Genomic DNA, 24,671 nt, shown 5'->3' on the forward strand with positions numbered 1-24,671 from the left:
CATGTCTATCCATCCCGGAAGAGGGATCCCTCCTCAGTTGCTCTTCCTGTGGTTTCTACCATTTTTTTTCCCTGTTAAAGTTTTTTGGGGACATTTTTCCCTACCTGGGCGTAACTCTTGTTAACTGGGCGTAACTCTGGACAATAAACTCAATTTCAATCAGCACACCAGAGACATACAAAAAAGGAGCCAACAAAGACTGTCAGCTATCCGAAAACTCAAAGGACTCTTATGTCGCTCCCCATCTACTGCTACTTCTGTACCAAAGCATCATTCAACCAATCCTTCTGTACTGTTCCACATGTTTCTTCACCATGCTTTCTGTCACCAACTGGCCCAAACTGACACGCATCACACACACCGCCTCCAAAATCATTGGTCTTCCCACACCCAACCTCACAGAGTTAAATAACAGGTCCATTACACGCTTTGCAAAATCAATAGAACAGGACACCACACACCCACTCAACCAATACCTCATCCCATTACCCTCAGGGCGCAGGTACTGAACACTCAAATTTAGGAAAGCTCGACTTGGGAAGAGCCTGATCCCAGCAGCCATAGCTGCACTGAACAAGAGATCCCATTGACTCAAAGTGTCCACCTCTGTAAATGAACATGTGATGTTTTGTGATGTCTGTGATATGTCTGTACCTGTGATATTTGTGATCAATCTAAATGTACAGTTAGTGGAAATGAATTTCCCTCTGGGACGAATAAAGTAAGTCTAAAGTCTATCCGCTGTGAGGGTCCAAAGGACAGAGGGATGTCATATGCTGTAAAGCCCTCTGAGGCAAATTGTAATTTGTTATATTGGGATTTATAAATAAAATTGAATTGAATTGAATTGAACTAACTGAATCGAATCGAATTAACAGTATGCATTTAATTTTCCAAAAATGTAAGTTATTAAAATGTCGATTTTTTTCAGAACCATCCATCCATCCATCCATCCATCCATCCATCTTCACCTGCTTATCCGGGGGCAGGTCGCGGGGGCAGCAGGCTGAGCAAAGCACCCCAGAAGTCCCTCTCCCCAGCAATGCTTTCCAGCTCCTCCTGGGGGACCCCAAGGTGTTCCCAGACCAAGTGAGATATATAATCCCTCCAGCGTGTTCTGGGTCTGCCCCGGGGCCTCCTACCAGTGGGATGTGCTTGGAACACCCCTAATGGGAGGTGTCCAGAGGGATCCCGATCCCTAATCCATAAGCCCAAACCACCTCAACTGACCCCTTTCGACGTAAAGGAGCAGCAGCTCTACTCTGAGCTCTCTCCGGATGTCCTATTTCAAAGGCTGAGCCCAGCCACCCAATGTAGGAAACTCATTTTGGCCGCTTGTATCTGTGATTTCATTCTTTTCGTCACTACCCAGAGCTCATGACCATAGATGAGGATTGGGACATGGATGGACCAGTAAATCCCTCTTCACCACGACGGTCTGGTGCAGCACCTGCATCACTGCAGAAGCCACACCAAACCGCTGATCCATCTCACGCTCCATTCTACCCTCACTCATGCACAAGACCCCGAGATACTTGAACTCCTTCCCAACGGCATTTTGAGAATATCTAGCTTCAGTATTGTGATGTATTTCTGAGTGAAACAGGACAGACAGATGGGAAATAATTTTGGGAGGAATTTGATTTGATAGTTGAGAAGTGGGCGTGTCATAACAGTGAGGCCCAAGCAGTGTAACACTGACAGGGCAGCAGTAGTCATCAGGGAGTGAGAGACATGAAGCACATCGTATGCTCACTGTGATGGTAGTTATTGAAGCAGTCCATTGTACATGGTAAATGGACTGCACTTGTATAGCACCTGTCTAGTCTTCCGACCACTCAAAGCCCTTTTCCTCTACGTCACATTAACCCATTCACACATTCACACACACGTTCACATGAAGCTCAGCGTAAGTTCAATCAGGAAGACCTCTCTGTGCTCATTCATTCACAATTTCTTCTCTCTCACTCTCACTGCTTCCTCCAATCAGCTGCCTCCGGGCGTGCACTCTTCTAGCTGTCCTATCGTAATTAGCCACGACCTCCAGCAGCCAATCAGGTTGTCACGACGAGATTTTAAATCTGTTCTCTCCTCTGCCGCTTTCAGCTGTCATTCTAGGCAGAATCGCGCAGACAATTGCTCACCTTACCTTTTCCCTGCAGTCTATTGCTGATTGGGAAGAAACGTATATCTTTTTCCAACCTCTCCAGGTAACACAACGTGCCCCAGGCACAACATTTGGCTCCAAATCCACAAAACCAGCCTGAAAATGAAGGAAATCTGAAATGGCTGCATTAGAGTCAACGGAGCACAGCTGTGTTGTTGTCGGACCCTGGTCTGAGCCGGCCCGATGCTACGTTATGATTGACCAGTCTGCGTCCGGGGGGCGGGACTCAGCGAAGGGTCAATTAGCATATGAATTCTTGAGTTTTGGCCAAAAATATGTTTTTTATGAGGTCACAGTGACCTTGACCTTTGACCACCAAAATCTAATATATTCAATCTTGTAGTTCAGGTGGATGTTTGTGCCAAATTTGAGGAAATTCCCTGAGGGCCTTCTTAAGGTAATGCGTTTATGAAGTGAGACAGGTGCAAGGTCACAATGACCTTGACCTTTTACTACTAAATTCTAATCAGTTCATCAGTGACTTAATGTGGATGTTTGTGTCAAATTTGAGGAAATTCCCTCAAGGTGTTCTTGAGACATTGCAGTTCAGGAAAATGAGAGTTCAGTTCTTTGTTCAATCCAACTGAATATTTGTGCCAAAGTTCTAGGGATCTGCCTTCACAAGAACGGGACAACCTACTCACGTACCTAAGGACAGATTATATACATAATACAGATATATATAATGCCTCTGGCCGCGGATATCACCTGCATGGAAGCATAAAAACTCAAGAATCAAATATGTATAAAATCCTTTTAAACATCAGCAATAACAACAAAATCACATGGTTATGTTGTATGTGTGATAGTTGGTCATTTCACGTTATGAATTCAAATGATAAAATGTTAAACACATACTGACATGTGATTTAACTAAACAGTATTTTACATGAGATTAATTCACGTATGTGCAGAAATGTTTTTTGCTCAAGTAATCAATGAATTACATACTTTTTTGTGACTGGATATAACTTATTCAATTTTATTAATTATAATTTATTACAACATATGTTACAGTTATGTTTATCAAATGAACAGTGTTAATAAAAGCCATCAGAGCAGAGTAATGTGAGTTTTTGTTAATGGGAAGGAAAAGAAAAAGCTTCTGAAATTGGTCACATGCTGAAAAAAAGCACACATCTAAAACAAGTTTTGGTCCAGGAGAAAGTTTTATTTCTTTATAAAACAAGAGTGCAGACTCATAAAAGAGCTCAGACAGAAGGCAGGAAGAGAAATCTATGCTTCAGTTTAGACACAGCAACTTTCAATCACTTAGAAAATATAGAGGAGCTCTGATCACACACTGATACACACAACCTGCACATCATCTACACTGTAAAAAAGATAAAGCAAAGAAAATCTGCACACCATTTACACTGTAAGAAAACAAAAAGCAAGGAGATCTGCATGTCATTTTCGCTGTAAAACAAACAAACAAACAAACGAAAAAACAGAGAGCAAAGAAATCTGCACTACACCGAGAAATAGAGGGAAAAAAACCTAGCTGTGTGATGTCTGACATCTGAAACAAAATCATCTGGGGCCTCATGTACAAAGGGTGCGTACGCACAAAAATGTGGCGTACATCCTTTTCCACGGCAAAGTTCAGATGTATCAAGTGTAGGGGAAATACCTTTTTGAGAATGTTTGCACTCGTAATGAAGTTTGGGGCACCATCCTCCTAATGAGAGAAGTGACTAATCAAATTAATAACTCCGTGAACCAATTATTAATTCGTCAGCACGCTTATCAATAATGAATCAATCTCAATATCTGGGTTATGAATTCTCCATACAGTGATCTTAATTCCTGCTCAAAGAAATATCCACAGACAATGACTTGGCGATAAATGAAAATTTATTTAAGCTAAATGGGTAACAACTGAATAAATGAATGAGGATAACACAATGAAATAATAATATGAAATAATATGAAATAACACAAAATCAACAGTATGTATAAATGGATTAAAATAAGAAGTAACACTTGTGTGGGTTATTTAATTTGTCAATAGTGAGAGAGTATGTTAAGATAAATTGGGAATGCCACAGTCCAAAGACATGCAGATTGGGGATTAGGTTAATTGATAACTCTAAATTGTCCATAGGTGTGAATGTGAGCGTGAATGATTGTCTATCTGTCAGCCCTGTGATAGTCTGGCGACCTGTCCAGGGTGTACCCTGCCTCTCGCCCAATGTCAGCTGGGATAGGCTCCAGCCCCCCCGCGACCCTCAAGAGGATGAAGTGGTTAGAAGATGGATGGATGGATGGATGGATGGATGGATGGAGGAATGCGCAAAATATTTATCTAAGGAGTCCTAGATTAAGATTAAGATAATTAAATCTCCTATTTGACATCAGCTCTTACCACTGCCCAGCGGGTCACCTGTGAGGGGAGTTCGTTGCCTCCCTTCTTAGCAGTGAATTATGCAGATGTTTCTCCTGGGGCCCCGAACTTTCACTTTGTAACTCCCAGACTTTCCAGTAGAATGAAACCAGCTGGCGCATGGTAGTGGGGGGAGCGGTTGAGTCTGTGAAGTCTTGTGGGTACCCCCACATCGTTTTCCTTATGCTGCAGAAAGCCTTTGGGTTTGGCACAAGGACCACTGTGGCAAGTGGCTGGCAGTCGCTGGGTTTGATGAATCTTTGGTTGAAGAGGCAGGTTGAAAAAGGCACTTGTCTACTTTGTTATAATTTCTTGCTTATAATAATGGTGGAAACAATATCGTTGGCCGTTCGATATTGTTATCAAAGTTATTATGAACGCGCATAAAAATGTTGAAAAAAAACTTGAGATACAAGAAAACTGGATAAGCAAAAAAAAGTTTAAAATAACTTTGATCGTGAGAGTATAAAAGTGTAACTAAAACATAAATACGAAAGAGGCTAAGATACGAAAAAGAAGAAACAAAAGAAAAATTAAGAAGAAGAGAACGAAAGAGAGGGACAAGAGACACACAAAAGAGTAGAGCAGAGACAGCGCACCAGATCACACATGTTTTTAACCGGCCAAAGTGGGCGGATCTGATAAGGCGGTCTTCTTAGTTGTAAAACAGGCTGATTACTTTATTTCAAAAGAAACTTAATGCTTATTATTACACCATATATATATATATATATATATATATATATATATATATATGTATATGTATATATATATATATATATGTATATGTATATATATATATATATATATATATATATATATATATATCTCTGACATATTTTTTTGACATGTTATGCGCGATAGGCACATACTCTTCTCATTATGGTCAAAATCGGTTCTTAACATCCAATTAAAATGAATACAATTGAAAACAACCTTTAGTTGTGACATATAATGAAAAACAAAATGAGGAAGCACATATTCATGCAAACAAGTTGATTAATGAACCCCAATTATATATCTACAACTCCAAATGGATAAAATGCATAATTTCACTTCCAACAGACATTTCAGTTCTGTCACACAGAACATTTGGTAAGACAGGGGAGGGCGTGATTTCCCCAGGGTGACAGGAAGGGACAGGATGTGATGGAAAAGAAGAAGCATTGTCTTAGACAACTAGTGGGTCGTTCATCACCCGTTTTGCCCCAAGGCTGGATACTTTAAGATGGTATCTGAAACTTGAGGGATCCCAAGTGACTTTTTTACTTCCTTTTGGCTTAAGGATGGCTGAAAGAAGTTTTTGTCTGGTCAGGGTGATACAAGGGTGAGTCCTAAACATTTGACCCCCCAGTGGTCTGGCGGGTTTTGTTCATTGATAATACTGGTCAAGAGAAGTCCAGAGAGGCTGTTCCTCTACACAAGAGTGAAATGACCGTGGAAATGTGCAGTGCCTCACGTCAACTTCATGGCTGGCGTATACACATTTCTACAGCTGTTGAACCTTTGGCGACACTTAGAGGTGATGCTGGGAAACTGTTACAATAAATAAATGTGAAAACAATTAGTCCTCAGAGTGATGTGCACATCAGAGACACATGAACAATTTACACTGATGAGCAATGAACACACCCACGTGTTTGCAATTAGATGAGTGGATATAAAAGCATGCACAAAGTGGTGCAGAAAATACCGTTAACAACAATGGCTGCTTTAGCACTATTAGAAGACATTGTGACAACTGGCTCATCAGCTGCTTTAGGTTCCCAAGGGCAATCCTCCTGGAACTGTGCGCAGAGTTGCGGCCGACCTTGGAGCGCGACACGGCGAGGAGCCATGCGCTGCCTGTATCCATACAGGTGCTGATCACAATGGGGTTCCTAGCAACAGGAGCATTCCAGAGGGAGCTGGCCAGTCGACCCTGAGCCGAGCCATGCCAGCTGTGTGGGATGGCATTATCCGCATGTCAGCCAGGTATATCACATTCCCATACAATGCAGCTGAACAGGCCAACATTAAAGCGCAATTTGCAGCGACAGCCAGTTTTCCTACTGTAATGGGAGCTATCAACTGCATACACATTGCTATAAAAGCGCCATCACAGAATGAATTTGTTTCAACAGGAAGCATTTTCATTCGATCAATGTACAGATTATATGTGATGCGCAAATGCAATTAACCAACACTGTGGCGAGGTGGCCTGGTTCAGCGCACAATTCATACATTCTGAGTAACAGCGTGGTTGGGAACAGACTACTAGCTGGCTCTGTGCGCGATGGGTGGCTTCTTGGTGAGTAAATAATTTATTCGTTTAATTGTCCTAATATTAATCCCCCTGATGCGCATTGAGCATGTGCGCCTCCAAATATTATCCTGTCTTCACAGCATCAGTACTAGTCAGTGGTTAAAGTTAGTGACTTGCTGTTTGTTGCTGGTTAAACTACAGCTTCAGAGCTTTCTAACAAGCCCCTGATTGTCTCTGTGTGTAAAGTACTCATGTCAATAAACCAGTGCGTAAATTGTGAAATTTCTTAATCCGCCTCACCTTTACAAAGAAATGTGCTTGGATTCATGCATACGCATAGATTCATACATCTGGATGTTTTTGTGTGTACGACATTTTCTGGATTTAAGCGTACGGCATGTTTCAGTAGGAAATCCACGCAAGTCTTTGTACATGAGGCCCCTGGTCTTAATTTACCGCATTTCACAGTTAATACAGGAAATAAGTTGTTAATATATTTTAAAACCACTGAAGTAACTGCATTGAATTTTTCATACCTTGAAAACTACAATTTGGATTTTTTAATTTTGTTTTGAAATTCAGATGATTGATTCAGATGGTTTTGAAACTTAAAATGGAAATGCATGCTGAAATCAAATCCACAGCACTGAAATATTATATTTTGAAAACCACATCTCTAAGTTTCGTGTTTTAAAGGTTGTATTAAATGTCAAACTTCAAAATTTAGATGTTTAAAAAAAAAAAAATGTTTTGCAGTTCCAACATTAAAAGTTTTGGTGAGTGTAGGCTATATTACAAACAATTACACGCATTTTAATTTCTTCCTGTAATGATTTGCATCTAATGAACATTTTGATTTTTAATGTTATTTTACATAACATTAATTAAACATTTTTGGTTTGACAATTCAGAAAGAAAAAAAAAGTGTCCATCAATGTGATCTTCAAATTAAAAGGTTTCAATGCTTTGATTTGAGTGGTGTTAAAATTTCTTCTGGCTTTGACTCTGATGTGTATTTGCTTCCTCGTATGACTTGTTTAAACTGTTGTTTTCCTGTTTGTTTTGAGAGCCCGAAGAAAAAAAAAGACACCAAAATAAAAAAGTTCAAGTGCTTACTTGAATTCTTTGCATTCATAAAACACGACATTAACAGTGCAAAGACTAAGAAAACAACACAGATGGTGTTCCAACTATCTAGTTTGTGTGTTTTCACTTCACCTGTTGTCACCAAAAAATTGAACACAGCAGAGAGAGAAGGACGTGCGATTCATACGAAACCCAGATAAACATTGAGCTGAAATTTACGATGGTGATTGTTTGTTTCTGTGACACTTTCTCAAAGCCACAATACAGAACAGACCATAAAAAACAGGTGCAGTTGGTTGTTAAGAATGCCTTTAAAACTAGAGACTTCACAGTTTCAGGGCAGACACATATTCAACAGGAAGTACTTCAAGGAAAAATCCACCCTTTCAAAACACACACAGACACACACAAAACAGAGCTAGTGATGAACATGAACATTTTCTCTCTGATGACCAAACACTGACATCATGCATTGCATCATGTTATGTCACCTTTATGACCTAACAGCCCAAATTTTTAGGCAAAAACAAGTTTCCTTAGGACTCCCAGGGGCCCTTTGATCCTGAATCCAGTAGGCCCGTTCAGTAATCCATCCATGACTGAGGTTGGATTTTCCCTTCAAGTACAGTATAAAGAAAAACAAACAGTTTGAGTAAACCAGCAGCTCGAAGGCAAAGTTCAGCAGTTCACAAAATTTAACACAAACAAACACAAGAAAACACACCAGAAACCAGAAAAGCCCGACTCCCTTAAAGGGTAAAAAAACAGCAGCAACAGAGCTGCTGGAGTTTCTAATCCTATGTAAACAGGCTTAGTGTAAGGCAAGGAGGAAGAAGAGGAGGAGGAGGAGAGAGAGGCTGAAGTGAACTTTAAGATGAGACAGAGGAGGAAAGATGAAGGTGTGGGAGGAAGACAGGATGATGAAGAGGAGGCGGAAAGCGATCAAGGGGATGAGTAAGCAGAGGGAAGGCGGACAGGCAAGGAGGAGGAGGAGGAGGAGGAGGAGGAAGAAGAGCAGGATGCAGATGGCTGAAAGGCAGACAGCAGAATTAAAGGGATCAGATGAAGGCTCAGATGAACAAACACACAAACTTCTGCTGAAACCGGAATAAGAAATGAGATAAGTGAATGCATTGTTTCAACAACAAGCTGCTTGGGTTTCAAAAAGTCAGTTTGCACTTGGAGACATAATGAATTTAAATCAACAAAGATATGAGCATCTTCCTATAAAAGTCTAAGATTATATTAGACTGATTGTTTCTTATCTGAAAGAAATAAATTGATGAGTTCCAGAAAAGTGTGGAAGGTCAGAGTGGACAAGACTAAATCTTCTTCTTTCGGCTGTTCCCTTTAGGGGTCGCCATAGCGAATCATCTGCCTCCATCTTACCCTATCCTCTGCATACTCTTCTCTCATACCAGCTGACTTCATGTCTTCTTTCACGACATCCATAAATCTCCTCTTTGATCTTCCTCTAGGACTCTTGCCTGGCAGTTCCAACCTCAGCATCCTTCTATCAATATATTCACTATCACTCCTCTGAACATGTCCAAACCATCTTGGTCTGGCCTCTCTGACTTTATCTCCAAAACATCTAACATGAGCTGTCCCTCTGATGTACTCATTCCTGATCCTGTCCATCCTCGTCACTCCCAAAGAGAACCTCAACATCTTCATCTCTGCTACCTTCAGATCTGCCTCCTGTCTTTTCCTCAGTGCCACTGTCTCTAAACCAAACAACATCACTGGTCTCACCACCTTCTTGCACACCTTTCCTTTAAATCTTGCTGGTACTCTTCTATCACACATCACGCCTGACACTTTTCTCCACCCTTTCCAACCTGCTTGCACACGTTTTTTTTTACCTCTTTTCCACACTCTCCGTTGCTCTGGACTGTTGACTCTAAGTACTTATAATCCTCAACCTTATTTATTTCTACTCCCTGTAACCTCACCGTTCCACTTGGGTCCTTCTCATTCACACACATGTATTCTGTCTTGCTATGATTAACCTTCATTCTTCTCCTTACCAGGGCATTCCTCCACCTCTCTAGATTTTCCTCCACCTGCTCCCTGCTCTCACTACAGATCACAATGTCATCTGCAAACATCATAGTCCATGGACATTCCTGTCTAACCTCATCTGTCAACCTGTCCATCACCATAGCAAACAAGAAGGGGCTCAGAGCTGATCCTTGATGCAGTCCCACTTCCACCTTAAACTCCTCTGTCACACCTACAGCACACCTCACCACTGTCCTACAGCTCTCATACATGTCCTGCACCACTCTAACATACTTCTCTGCCACTCCAGACTTTCTCATACAATACCACAGCTCCTCTCTCAGCACCCTGTCATATGCTTTCTCTAGATCTACAAAGACACAAAGTAGTTCCCTCTGACTTTCTCTGTACCATCAGCATCTTCAAAGCAAATACTGCGTCTGCAGTACTTTTTCTTGGCATGAAACCACACTGCTGCTCACAGATGCTCACTTCTGCTCTTAGTCTAGTTTCCACTACTCTTTCCAATAGCTTCATTGTATGGCTCATCAACCTTGTCCCTCTTTAGTTGCCACAACTCTGCACATCTCCCTTGTTCTTAGAAATCAGGACCAGCACACTTCTCCTCCATTCCTCAGGCATCCTCTCACTCTCTAAGACCTTGTTGAAAAACATAGTCAAAAACTGCCACCTCTTCTAGACACTTCCATACCTCCACAGGTATATCATCGGGACCAACTGCCTTTCTGCTCTTCATCCTCTTCAATGCCCTCCTCACTTCATCCTCACTAATCTCTGCTACTTCCTGCTCCACAATGGTCACCTCTTCTGCTCTTTGTTCTCTCTCATTTTCCTCATTCATCAACTCTTTAAAGTACTCTTTCCATCTTCCCATCACACTTGTGGCACCTGTCAATACATTTCCCTCTCTATCCTTAATCACCCTAACCTGCTGCATGTCCTTCCTATCGCTATCTCTTTGCCTTGCTAACCTGTATAAATCAGTCACTCCCTCCTTACTATCCAACCTATCATACAAGTCGTTGTATGCCCTTTGTTTGGCCTTTGCCACCTCTACCTTCACCTTACGCTGAATCTCCCCATACTTCTTCATTCCACCACCAGGTCTCCTTATCTCCTTTCCTTCCAGATAACACACCAAGTACTCTCCTACCTGTCTCTCTGATAACATTAGCTGTAGTTGTCCAGTCATTTGGGAGCACCTCCTGGCCACCCAGAGCCTGTCTCAACTCCTCCCTGAAAACCACACAACCCTCTTCCTTTTTCAGCTTCCACTACTTCGTCCTCTGCTCTACCTTTGTCCTCTTCATCTTCCTCACTACCAGAGTTATCCTACACACCACCATCCTATGCTGTCTGGCTACACTCTCACCTACCATGACTTTGCAGTCACTGATCTCCTTCAGATTACATCGTCTACACAAGATGTAGTCCACCTGTGTGCTCCTACCTCCGCTCTTATAAGTCACCCTTTGATCCTGCCTCTTCTGGAAGAAAGTATTCACGACAGCCATTTCCATCCTTTTTGCAAAGTCTACCACCATCTGTCCTTCTGCGTTCCTGTCCTGGATACCAAACCTCCCCATCATTTCCTCATCCCCTCTGTTCCCTGCCCCGACATGTCCATTGAAGTCTGCACCAATCGCCTCTCTGAACTCTAGGGATGTTCTGCATCACTTCATCTAACTCACTCCAGAATTTCTCCTTCTCTTCTAACTCACATCCTACCTGTGGGGCATAACCACTGACAACACTGAACATCACACCTTCAATTTCTAGCTTCAGACTCATCATCCTATCTGACACTCTTTTCACCTCCAGAACATTCCTAAAAAACCCCTCCTTCAGGATAACTCCTACTCCATTTATCTTCCCATCCACGCCATGATAAAACAGCTTGAACCCTGCCCCTAAGCTTCTAGCCTTGCTACCTTTCCACCTGGCCTCCTGAACACACAGTATATCCACCTTCCTTCTCTGCATCATGTCAGCCAACTCTCTAGCTTTCCCTGTCATAGTCCCAACATTCAAAGCCCCTACTCTTAGTTCTAGACTTTTGCCTTTCCCCTTCTCTCTCTGCCTATGGACACACTTTCCTCACACCTTCCTCTTCTCCTTTTTCGGCAAGTGGACAAGACTAAATGTATTTTTTTTTTTCAAAACTAATTTTTTTTTTTAACAAAACAATCCTACGTACCTGAGATTACAAAACATTAACAAAAACAAAACACAAAAAAAACTTTATTATTTTCTCCTTTATATCAAGGATGGGGAAAACTGGGGGAAAATTTAACTACACAGTAAAAAGAAAAAAGAAGTTACGTTTCTGGGCAGCCTTCAAATTTTAAGTCGATTTGATTTGACAAGACAACTTGAGATAATTTTGTAATTATTCAAAACAAACTTTTCTCATTCAGTAAACTTGATCGTACTTAATTGTACTTAAATCCTTTAGTTTACTTAGCTAATGTATTTAAGTGATGATAAAATTATCTTAACTTGTCCTCTCAAATTCAGTCAGCTTAAAATTTCAAGGCAGCCCAGACACTGACTTTATAAAGCTGAAACATCCAGTTTCTTTTTACAGTGTATTGGTAATTTTAAAATGATTTGAATGCCTGATTTGCAGTTTTAATTAAGGTTAATGTTTTGATGTCAGCAATTTCAATTTTTCATATCAGAAACTGTTCTTGAATAAAGAATGGAATACATTAATGTATAGTGTGTAGGATTCAGTGACATCTAATTGTGAGGTTGTAGACTGCAACCAACTAAAAATTATCCCATGTGCAAAGTGTGAACAAGTGTGTAGCCAGTGTTTGGTTTGTCTATTCAGGCCTACTGTAGAAACTTGGTGGTCTCCATGAAATAGGTCCTGCTTTGTATTATCCTTTACATATATTTTTAATATACATTTGGTTTTAATATACTCTGAAACTAATTTTAATTGTTATGCAGCAGAGCATGTGAGCGGAGCGGAGCTGAGCGGGGAGCTGAAGGATTTTGTGTTGAGCAAGGAGCGGCTATTTTTTTTAAAAGGTGGAGCGGAGCCTTATCTCTCGCTCCAATTTTGCTCCGGTCGCTCATGCCCCACCCAGAATGCATCTTTGCACCTGCTCACACCCACACTATTTTCTTTAAAAACTATGGAGTTTACTGTGTACTTCAGAAAAGAAACTGAGAAGAGAAGCAGCGGTACCGTGGAGAACGGTCCCTAACTGCGGGGAGAGGGGAGAGGGCTTCCCCGGAGAATCTACCAAGCTCATGTTTTATTTGTGAATAGAAGATTACAGGTTAGGGTAGTACGGCGCAGTTTTTTTGAGCGGAGTGGTGAGCGAGTGGAGCGGGATAAAATTTATGATGGAGTGGACCGGAGCGGTTACTTTACGGAGCGCTTACTTTATGCTGCTGTATATAGAGAATGACAATAAACTGAATTGACTGATTGATTGTATGTGGATATAAACAACTTATTTCGGGGTAACTGTGACACAATGATTCTTATTTTAGGGTGATTATACAATACAATAAAAAACATCTTTATAACATTATATCCCATTTTTGCCAACATATTTCCTTAAATCCTCCAAACTGCACCTTTAATGTTTGAGGGTGCTTTCACATCTGCACTATTTGGTTCAGTTCAAGTGAATTCAAATTTTTTTGCCCCCTAAGTGCGGTTCATTTGGGCAGGTGTGAACACAGCAACTGCACATGGATGCACGCCATGGGTTAAACAAGCATGAGCATGTTACTGTCCTGGAGTATTATTATTGTGCGCCTCCTCCTGTACTGCCTATGCGCATTTGGGGCATCCAATGCATCAAAACATTGTTTTGTACTTGGAGCCACGCCTCATTTTCAAACTGTATGGTTTGACTAAAATGAACAATGCAAGCAATATAGTACACGATGACCACCGCTAAAATCAACCTGCATAGTTGTCCCTCCATTGTGACATTAGAAAATGTCACATTAACTTGCAAGTGTACTCTTCTTCAACGTTTTGCTTATTTCCTGGATTTTTCCTGCATGGAAATTCTGTCAAATCAAAAGCAGCTTTCTCGTGCAAGGCATTTTATCTGGTCCATCATCAAATGCTATCATGAGAACATGAATCAACTCTAGGCAATTATTCAACTTTGTGACAAAATTAGTCCCTGATTCAGACCAAAGCAAGACAACTCTAGATCTGACAGCACCATAAGTTGAAATAAAATTCTTCCCGTAAAAATGTTGATGATAAAGTTTAACTTTTGTTTTTCACAAACTGAAAAAAAGTTACTTTATGACTTTGTAAGATAAATTAATTAACAAAAAAAACCACTTTTGACCACAAAACATAAATTATAATCATGAGAAAAGATAGAGTTCTTTCAGCTTTTATACTTGGTAACAAGACAGTACGTACCATTCCACCATTACTCTGAATATGACCGTATTCTGAATTTGATGTGGGTTACAAGATAGCATTTTCAATTGGATTTTCTGAATTAGGTCTTTCTCCAAACTTATAATCTTTTTCATTACGACATGTGGGATATATCTGCATTATTCAGGTTTTATTACCATTCCTTGGACATGTATACAACACATTCAGAATATGCATCTCAACAGAGGTTTTTACCGCAATTTGTGGAACAACGTGAACAACTTCCTAGAAATATTGTCTTTTTTTTGGAATAAGGGCAAAAAATTTAATATTTTGTGCACGTACCCATAGCCAAAGTCAACTAGTGAAATGTTTCTACTTTTACCCCCAATTCTCAACCTTTAATTGTTGATATTAACACTATTCCCATCATTGCCGAGAATTTGAGACAGTGACACACAGACAAGACAATATTGACACTCAACATGTTCCGCCATAGCTCAAAGAGGCTATTATTATCATTATTATTATTATTATTATTATTATTTATAAAATTCAAATTGACATAAGGAAACAAGCAAAAAACAATAAATGTAGATGTCAAATTAATTTTATACTTGAAAATGACTATCTTTCACAAAAATGCATTCTCAGCTTTTAGTCTGAATTTCTTTTCTTTTTTTTTTTGAAAATGCACAAATTCAAGTGTTGATAAAAAAGGAATGAAGTAAGAATAAAGAAGAATAGACAGACTATATAAGAATAGAATACAATAGAATAAAATGGGTTTATTGTGTTTAAAAGAAGGTCACTTCTTTAGTTTGATGTACATACTGTTTTTGTCATATTCATAGAACAAATTATTCTCTGGGTCTTGAAAGATTAGTGAATTTGATCAAAAATGCTGGCGGTGGCTGCCAACTTCAAAATAATACTCTGGCTGGGAAAGTGTTCAAAATCCAGATTTTGACATAACAACATAGAGAGGCAGTAGATTTATTAAAGTAGTTTATTAACCCTATGGGCCCTAGGCGTTTTTGGGGTATTTTTACTGCCTTTACTTTTAAGCTCATATCACAGTCATTATAAAGGCTAGATACATATGCTATATCTTGTTTTTTTCAGGTCAATCAGGGCTAACCAGATTTGCCATCATTTCATGTTCTTCTATGTGCCTGTATTTTATATTAATTTTTATATCAATGAAAAAAACAAATCCGTGTGACTAAATTCTTACATTTTTACATGTATCTCACCATAGCAAGTTGGAAAATGACATATTCTGCCATATCTGAAGAGGGGAGACTCTCTGGAATCTGGCAATATAAGAACCATGATGGTGGGACATTCTGTCACTTCACAGCTGTCCAAAACATGTGGTTTGTGCCAGGCGGAAAATGATTGCCAGTATTTTTTCATTATTGCAAGAAATTCCATTGACTCATTCACAAATCAAAAATGTGTTTTATCTGAAAGAAACATGCAATATTTACATCTAAGATAATAGAAAAATAGTCAACCAAGTGCAATGATGCCCTCCAAGATAATGTTTGCCATTTTGTTTCCAGTAAACAAAGTTTGGGCATTGGGGGGGGCACATATCCCCCTCAATGTATATGGTGACTACAGCCCTGTCAGCATGCATAGTTAGGCTGCAGTTGTCTGGGTGCGCAAAGGTGAAGTGGCTGGTCTTGTCATACAAAGTTTGATGGAGTGTCAACTGGACAATATGAAGATATTTGCATCTTGAAAGCTGGACTACAAATGTGGATAGACAGGGAGAAACACACGCAAGCCTAAGACGTGGTAAGATAAGATATTCCTCACTATATGAAGTGACTGATAACAAGATCTGTATAATGAATTTTGAAGAAATTCGTTAGGTTTTTATTTTGTAGACAATAAATCTGGATTCATAGCATGATGGGATGACAGCACAATGATGTGTGTGGTATCACTGGAAAGCTCTAGTCCTGCGCTTTCATGTGATATGCGTGGCATTTCTGTGCGAGCCTGCATTCGCGAATAATCCATCTAAGAGTAATGTGTGTGCAGAGCTGTATGAAAGCTCTGTTATTCATGATTTTAGTGTAACTTTTTATCATTTTTTTCGTTATGAAAACACTGGACTACCGACAAGTGCAGTCGGAAAGCTACAATTTCGCTGTTTCACGTGAGATGCGTGGATTCTCGCTACGATGCAAGGTCGCGGAGAAAATCAATAGAGAAGAACAGGTGTGAATTTGGACGCCCAATGCGTCGTTCGGGCCCATACGGTTAATAGTTTGCAGATTTACAGAAACTCATTTGTGTATTCTTAAGATGACAAAACAAGGTAAAGGTGTTTTGTCTTTTATCCTTGGTATAAAGGAGAAAATTGTAACTATTAAACTATACTAAATATTAACAACTGAATTACTGATTTAAAATATTTCTCCATTCATACAGCTACATTACTAATAAACATTTCAGTAGGAAATGTCAGGGGTTGAAATCTTAATATCAATAATGTGGAAAATAAATGACAAAAAATGTTAATTTATACTGTAATCTTGACTGACTCTTTGTTTCTGTTCTACATAACTTTAGTTAGATTGATTAGGTTCATTTTGTCTTCTTTTTGAAAATGTTCAGTATTTTCTTACCGGATGACACTTCTGAGGAAGACCGGAGTCACAGTCGAAACTGTCAAGCAGGTAAAAGATACATCTCCTACACTCTTTGTCTGAAGATAAGAAAATATTGAATAACTTTAGTTATCTGCCCAATTTGGGTGGTCCAGCTAAAATCACATATAGTCATATATTTATTGTTACTTGTTACTGGCTCATGTTTTGTGTATTTGCAGTCTGATTGTTCTCTCTGCCAGCTCACGATTACTGAGACACATTTTTTTTTGTCTCTAAACTGTATATTTTCCTCCCAGGTTTGTCTGGATAAAGGAAAACGGCTTGCTGTCTCTTTATGAGGTCTTTTTGATGTTTCTCTTGGATGATGTTGGCCTGCGGCTCTGCCTGCTGTGTTTAGCTGTGGAGGCTTAATTGATGTCTTGCTTTCTCTTTGCACTTCATCTCTTGCTGCTCTCTCATGTTTATCTTGATGGATTTCGCTAAATTTTCTTGCCGTCTTTCTGTCACCATCGTCTCATGGATTTTAGAAAGAAAAGAGACAGAGACAGCGACAAATGGGAAAATTATGTTCAGATCCAGCCAGCTGTTTTTTTTTTTCGCCTTCACATTCAGAAGGATGGATTCAGATCATCCCTCTACATCCTGTTTACATCTGTCCCTGTGTGCTCTTTAAGCAGGTAATAATTAAAGTCATCACTGTCATCCTGGGGAAACAAGCCCCATTAACACACACAGCAGCAGAGTCATTAAGATTCAGGACTAATGAAGCTGTTGAAGCTCAGATGAACATATCTCAACCTGTTGATGAAGAAGTGGAGCCAGCATTCAACCAACTGGATAAGAAAGTTAAATATTTGTAGCTGAAATGGCTGAAATGCCGCTGTGTATAGAAAATAAAACTGCACACACAGTATGGAAAAAAAACGAAGCCGCAACACAAATGTCTTTCCCCTTCTGCACCAGCCAATGGTAGATTAAAAAAAATGTTAATAAGCGCTTTAGCTCTGTAATGTAACCCCAAAGACTGCCTTAGCTTTCCCTACAAGGTGGTTTAAAACCAGTCTGTATCCCCACAATGTAGGTGTATAAACCTATTTTTGTCCCCACAGTGTAACACTGGGTATACACACTTGTCCTACAACTTAAATAAAAGCCTCGACACAGATTTCTCTCTCAACCTGCAGCAGCTGACAGCAGAGTAATGAGAGTTCTAGCTCTTTCAGCGAGAGAAGAACTGAAGAGATAAGACAGAGTGAGACCTCTTCCTCTTTATTGATCTTTCTGCCTTTATCGAGTATTTTTCTTTCTTTCTTTGCTTCAGAAACACAAATGTATTTCACCTGACAGGCCGGCGAATGTAAATGAAATTTAAAAAAGATAGATTGAGGGGAGAGAAGCCATGAGGATAAGAGAATGTGAAGGGAGATGAAAAAAGGAATAAAGGTGGGATGATGGGACGGGTGGAGAGAGGAAGTGAAGCTGGTTGGAGGTTCAATTCGGCAGTGAGCTGCTGGGAGTGTGTGTGTGTGTGTGTGTGTGTGTGTGTGCAAAGACAGGAAGTATGTCCACTGATGCATTATGTTTCATTTAGCAGTGTGTTTGTGTGTGTCCGCTTACAAGACATGCACGTGAATACAAAGGCAGTACTGTGGGTGTGGTTACACTTTTATACTGTATATCACTGTGTGTGTGTGTGTGTGTGTGTGTGTCTGTGTCTGCTGTGGGGAACAAACACAAAAGTGTGACTTTGCACTTCCATCTTTGTAGGGAAAAATTACAATTCTAAATAAAAAGTTGTGAAAATTTGAAGACTTAGAAAGTGGAGACATTTCTGTAAAGTATGCAAAATTTTGGGCAAATATTTTTCCAAAGTAAAAAACATTTTCAGAAATGTGGTAATTGCGTGAAAATGAAGACATTTTGTAAAATTAGGATATTCCTTCTTTCAAAGTGAAATCAATTTGGGAAAAGAATATTTTCAGAAATTCAGAAAGTTAAGACATTATCAAAAAAATAGTCAAATTTTTGGAATGTGAAGACAGTTTTTGAAAATGAGGACAATTTGGAAAGCAAGGATCATTTTCAAAAGTTAGGACATTTTTGAAGATTAAGGACTTATTGTAGAAAGCGAGGACATTTCTGTAAAAGTATGGGAAAGTAAAGTGGGAATATTTTTCAGAGTAAAAATAATTTGGAATGACATTTAAAAAAAAGTAAAGTGAGGACATTTTGAAAAGTGAGAACATTTTAAAGAACTTTTTTTTTCAAATGTCAACACAAGAAGGTGAGATCTGTAGTGAAGTGATGAGGTTGATGTTTTAGGAAAATTGTGGACTACGTTTTAGCATAAAAAATGCAGACTTAATTAAAAAAGAAATCTTGTTTCAGTGATATCAATTTGGGAAAAGGAAATATTTTCATAAAGTGAGGACATTTTGGAAGATTAAGGAATAAAAACACTAGCATCATTTTTGGAATGTGAAGACAGTTTTAGAAAATGAGGACTATTTGGTTGATTTCTTCATCTAAATCATCAACGTGTCTCTTAGACCCCATCCCAACTAGGCTACTTAAGGAAGTCTTACATTTAGCGAACACTCACTTATTAGACATGATCAATATATCTTTATTAACAGGCTATGTACCACAGTCTTTTAAGGTAGCTGTAATTAAACCTCTCCTAAAAAATCTGTGGATATTCTCATTTATCCAGGTCAATTCCATTCTGGCAACAATTAAATCGTAGGCAACTGGACTTTGATTTTGTCTAGAAGACGTTTCACCTCTTATCCAAGCGGCTTCATCAGTTCTCAACGCATCAGTCTGACTAGTCCTCACTAGTCTGACAAACAGTGGAGTAAGACTCAGGTTTTTAACCTCTGTGGAGGTGTACACCCACCACCCTCATAAGACAATACTTCATTAGTGGAGTTTCACTGGACCATTGTTTGGGTCAGGTGAGTCACACTAGTGAACGACGGTCATTAGGAGTGAGTGGGGCCACTGGTGAGCAACAGTCGTTAGGCATGATGTGTGGTTACCAGTGAACGACTGTCGTCCTAAAAAAGCCCACCCTGGATCCAGAGGTGTTAGCCAACTATAAACCAATATCTAATCTTCCCTTTCTTTCAAAGATCCTTGAGAAAGTAGTCGCAGACCAGCTGTGTGATCTTCTTCATGATAATAATTTATTTGAAGAATTTCAGTCAGGATTTAGAGTGCATCATAGCACTGAGATATCACTAGTTAAAATTACAAATAATCGTTTGATTGCTTCAGTCAAAGGACTTGTCTCTGTACTTGTTTTATGAGATCTTAGTGCGGCGTTTGACACAATTGACCATCAAATTCTGCTACAGAGACTGGAACATTTAATTGGCCTTAAAGGTTCTGCACTAAGCTGGTTTAAATCTTATTTATCTGATCGTTTTCAGTTTGTTAATGTTCACGATTAATCAACCTTACGTACTGAAGTTTGTTTTGGAGTTCCGCAAGGTTCTGTGCTCAGACCAATCCTATTTACTCTATATATGCTTCCTTTAGGTAACATCATTAGAAATCACTCTGTAAATTTCCATTGTTATGCGGATGATACACAGTTGTATTTATCGATGAAGCCAGAAGAAAGTAATCAATTAACTAAACTCCATAACTGCCTTAAAGACATAAAAACCTGGATGAGCACCAATTTCCTTATGTTAAATTCAGACAAAACTGAAGTTATTGTTCTTGGCCCCAAACAACTTAGAGACTCTTTATCTGATGACATAGTTTCTCTAGATGGCATTGCTCTGGCCTCTAGCACTACCGTAAGAAACCTCGGAGTAATATTTGACCAAGATTTGTCTTTTAATTCTCATTTAAAACAAACCTCACGGACTGCATTTTTTCATCTGCGTAATATTGCGAAAATTAGGCCTATCCTGACCCGAAAAGATGCAGAAAAATTAGTCCACGCTTTTGTTACCTCTAGGCTGGATTACTGTAACTCTCTATTATCAGGTAGCTCTAATAGTCTTTAAAAACTCTCCAGCTAATTCAGAATGCAGCAGCACGTGTACTAACAGGAACTAAGAAACGTGATCATATTTCTCCTGTTTTAGCTTCTCTGCACTGGCTCCCTGTAAAATCCAGAATTGAATTTAAAATCCTACTGTTCACTTAAAAAGCTCTAAATGGTCAGGCTCCGTCATATCTTAGAGAGCTCATAGTGCCATATTATCCCACCAGAACACTGCGCTCTAAGAATGCAGGGTTAGGTCCCTAAAGTCTCCAAAAGTAGATCAGGAGCCAGCTGTAAGCTACTGTCATTACCATCTGTCCTGCATCTCTCTCTGTCTCTCTTTCTGTCTCATTGTGTCATATGGATTACTGTTAATTTATTATGCTGATCTGTTCTGTACGACATCTATTGCACGTCTGTCCGTCCTGGAAGAGGGATCCCTCCTCAGTTGCTCTTCCTGAGGTTTCTACCGTTTTTCCCCCGTTAAAGGGGTTTTGTTGGAGAGCTTTTCCTTATCCACTGTGAGGGTCCAAAGGACAGAGGGATGTCGTATGCTGTAAAGCCCTGTGAGGCAAATTGTGATTTGTGATATTGGGCTTTATAAATAAAATTGATTGAAAATTGATTGATTGATTTCGCAAGCAAGGACCATTTTGAAAAGTAACAATTTTTTTTGCAAAGTTAGGACATTTAGAGAAGCAGGGCCAGTTTGGAAAATTTAGTAAATTTCTGTAAAGTATGCAGATCTTTGGATTTCAGAACGTTTTTTGAAAGAGACTGCATTTTCAGAAGTAAAGGTGTTTTTTTTTTTTTTTTTTGCAAGAGAGGACAATATCGAAAATTAGCAACCTTTCATGAATGTGAAAATGAGAACAATTTGAACATAAAGGACATTTTTGGACATTGAGGAACTGTCTTTAAAGTGAGGACCTTTATGGAGTCAAAAGTAGAAATGTTTTTTAAAGGAGACAACATTTTTTAAAAACGAGGACTATTTGGCAAGCAAGGACCATTTTGAAAAGTCAGGAAATTGTTGGACACTAAAGGATATACTTTGGAAAATGACATTAAGTGAAGTGGGGATTTAAAAAAAAAAATTGAGGACATTTCTGGAAAGTATGTGAATTTTTGGATTTGAGTACATTTTTGGAATGAGACAAGTCTAGAAGTACAAACTCTGTGTGTGTGTGTGTGTGTCTGTGTGTGTGTGTGTGTGTGTGTGTGTGTGTGTGTATGTGTGTGTTTGTGTGTGTGTGTGTGTGTGTGTGTGTGTGTGTGTGTGTGTGTGTGTAGAGTCAACTTTGCATTCCCAGTTTAAGATGGAGGATCTTTCATTCAGACATTTCAGTTCGCCTCAAACACACAAACTGAGGACGACTGAAGAGCAAGAAAATCTATAAAAACGTGGAAACATGATGGGTGCCTTAGCCATTACAGTCAGCTGTGGTGATTCCTGCACACCTGACCATATTCAGTCCCCCCAAACCTCTGCAGAATGCCTTTATGTCCAAATTTGATTTCTTTTAAGTCTAAATTCTGGACAAAATGAGCAGAGCCTAAGTGGAGTTAGAGTAGGAACATAGGCAACCACTTTTTGGGCAATTAAAAAAAGGCGATTTTCCTAATCAAAATTTGAACCAAAAAAAAAAAAGGCTGAACCTTGGTTCAAACTTGGGGAAATGCATATTAATTAGGACAAAGCTTGGGTGGATAAAAAGTTTTTTGGCATTTTTTTAAATCCTTATTTGGGCAAAAGTTCAACCCCTCCTGTAAAAGTTAGAATGAATAAAAAAACGATAGAGCCTGGGTGAAGCTCAGATCAAACAACCGGCTCCTGGTATGTTTTGTTATCCACATTAGGACAAAAGGGGCTGGATTTGTGTCCAAATTTGCATTAAAACAGGGATTCTCTGTGAGCTGAGGTGGCTGATGCAAACAGCTGCTTCTTGACCAAATTTAAAAATAAAAATAAAAACTTGGAGGAAAGAGGCAGGACCTGTGGATGGTTTAAAGACAAAATGGGTAACATTTTGTCCAAATTTGAAAAATTTGAGCTAAGTGGCTATCTGGGGCTAAATTTTCTAATCCAAATTTGGACAAATGAGGTTGGATTTGACTAGATTTGGATAAAAGGTCTGGAGCTTTTGTGAGATATGGAAGCAGCTTTTTTGGCAAATTTTTTAATACAAATTCGAACAAAAGAGCCTGAAATGTTGTCAAAATGTGGATGTATTTTGCTCCAAAACACTGAAATATCAACAGCCAAGATTTTTATCAGGTCTGTAGATAAAAAAGTCTGTGATTCCATGTTCAGCTCCACTGTTCACTTCAGAGATTCTCAATGAGTGAATTTTCCATCACTAACAAAAATCATGACACTTTCTGAAGCTCAGCAGGCGACTCATCAACTGACAAAAATACATAAGAAAAGATAAAACACCATGAAAACAAAACTCAGGACAATTAGAAGCACTGAACTGGAGAGAACCACGATGGGCTGATTTTTAAACTGATCTGTGTTGTGGAAATCAAACTCTTCAGTGATCCTCAGTTGAGCGCTGAAGAAGTCCTGCTGGGCCTTTTTTATATTCCATCTCTGATGTCTTGGAGGCCTCGCGTGAGATCCGGAGAGGGCGCCAAATCTTTATTAAACTCCCCCCAAAAGAAAAAAAGCTTTCAACGAAAAAAAAAAATCCATCCACTGCAATCGTTGAGATTTCAGATCCATCTGATACTGCTGAGTTCAATCAGCAGAGGAGAGGACAACCGTCTCCCTCTGCTTTGGGAAGAGAAGTAAAGAAAAGAAATCATCCATTTTCTGTTTCTGTCAACGTTTCTTTCCTTCAGGCGGTGGTTCGGTCACCCTCCCTGCAGAGAGGACCCCTCTGGAGAGCCTCCAATACTTTTAAAGATTCACCCAGCGCAGTGAAGATTTGGTTCCAGCAAGGAGGAGGAGCATTTTCTGCCACACTGCAGGGAAGAAGAGGGGCTGACAACGGTGTTCAATCTGAGGGCTAGTGCCCCTGACAGGGCCATGAGGGGATTCTAGAAGGGCCACAAAATGATAATGTTCAAGGCAATTTGAGAATTCTTTGAGATAATGAATATGTTCAGCCTCTGAAAACAGAAATAAATCCAAAAGAATAATAACTTATCATTTGATGTCACAGCGCAGGGTTGTGTGCACTGATGTCCCCCCCACCCCCTGCTTTCCAGTGTCTGGATCCAGACAGGAAGTGAACCATGCTGTGCTTTCAGTGTTCAACCTCCCTCCCTGCAGAAAGGGGCCCAGAGGAGACCAGCCTTTCATTTCACTCTGATTCTTTTCAGCGACTTCAAACCAATTTCTGCTCAAGGGGATTTTCAGCTCCCTGTGAGGAGGCTTGACAGGAGACCTCCGACCATGAGGAAACCTATTACCACATGAGTTTCTGCAGGTCGCCTGAGGGCCCTCTGCTGCTACTGCTGCTGGAAGAAAAAAATACAACAAAAAACATTAGTTCTGCTCTGCGGCCTCTTTAAGCACATTTAGTTTTTATCTTCAGTGTTGATGAAGTTTCCATGAAAATTCAACTCTTAAAGGCAAGGCAGGATAAACTGAAATACTAGAGGCCTTAAAATCTGATCTTCTCTACAGGATGGAGGCACAGAATTGCCATTACAGGCATTTCTTTAAGGCATCTGTCACACAATGTTAATTAAATTACCACAAACTAAAGGCCACGCAGTGACACTGGAGCCTCCAGCGGCCCTGTGG

The 24,671-nt window shown here is 39.6% G+C and overlaps 1 long non-coding RNA gene across 2 annotated transcripts in view; it reads right to left on the reverse strand.

Moving 5' to 3' along the window:
* Positions 1 to 3,317: 3,317 nt before the first annotated feature.
* The window catches only part of LOC117264136 (uncharacterized), a 217,419-nt gene continuing 196,065 nt past the window's right edge, over positions 3,318 to 24,671 (reverse strand). For both annotated transcript variants that reach the window (XR_013493652.1, XR_013493651.1), the window contains one exon: positions 3,318 to 24,379. This is a non-coding gene — a long non-coding RNA (uncharacterized LOC117264136). The remainder of the gene's footprint in view (positions 24,380 to 24,671) is intronic.

This window comes from Epinephelus lanceolatus, chromosome 16 (genome assembly GCF_041903045.1).
Source record: "Epinephelus lanceolatus isolate andai-2023 chromosome 16, ASM4190304v1, whole genome shotgun sequence".
Taxonomy (NCBI): domain Eukaryota; kingdom Metazoa; phylum Chordata; class Actinopteri; order Perciformes; family Serranidae; genus Epinephelus; species Epinephelus lanceolatus.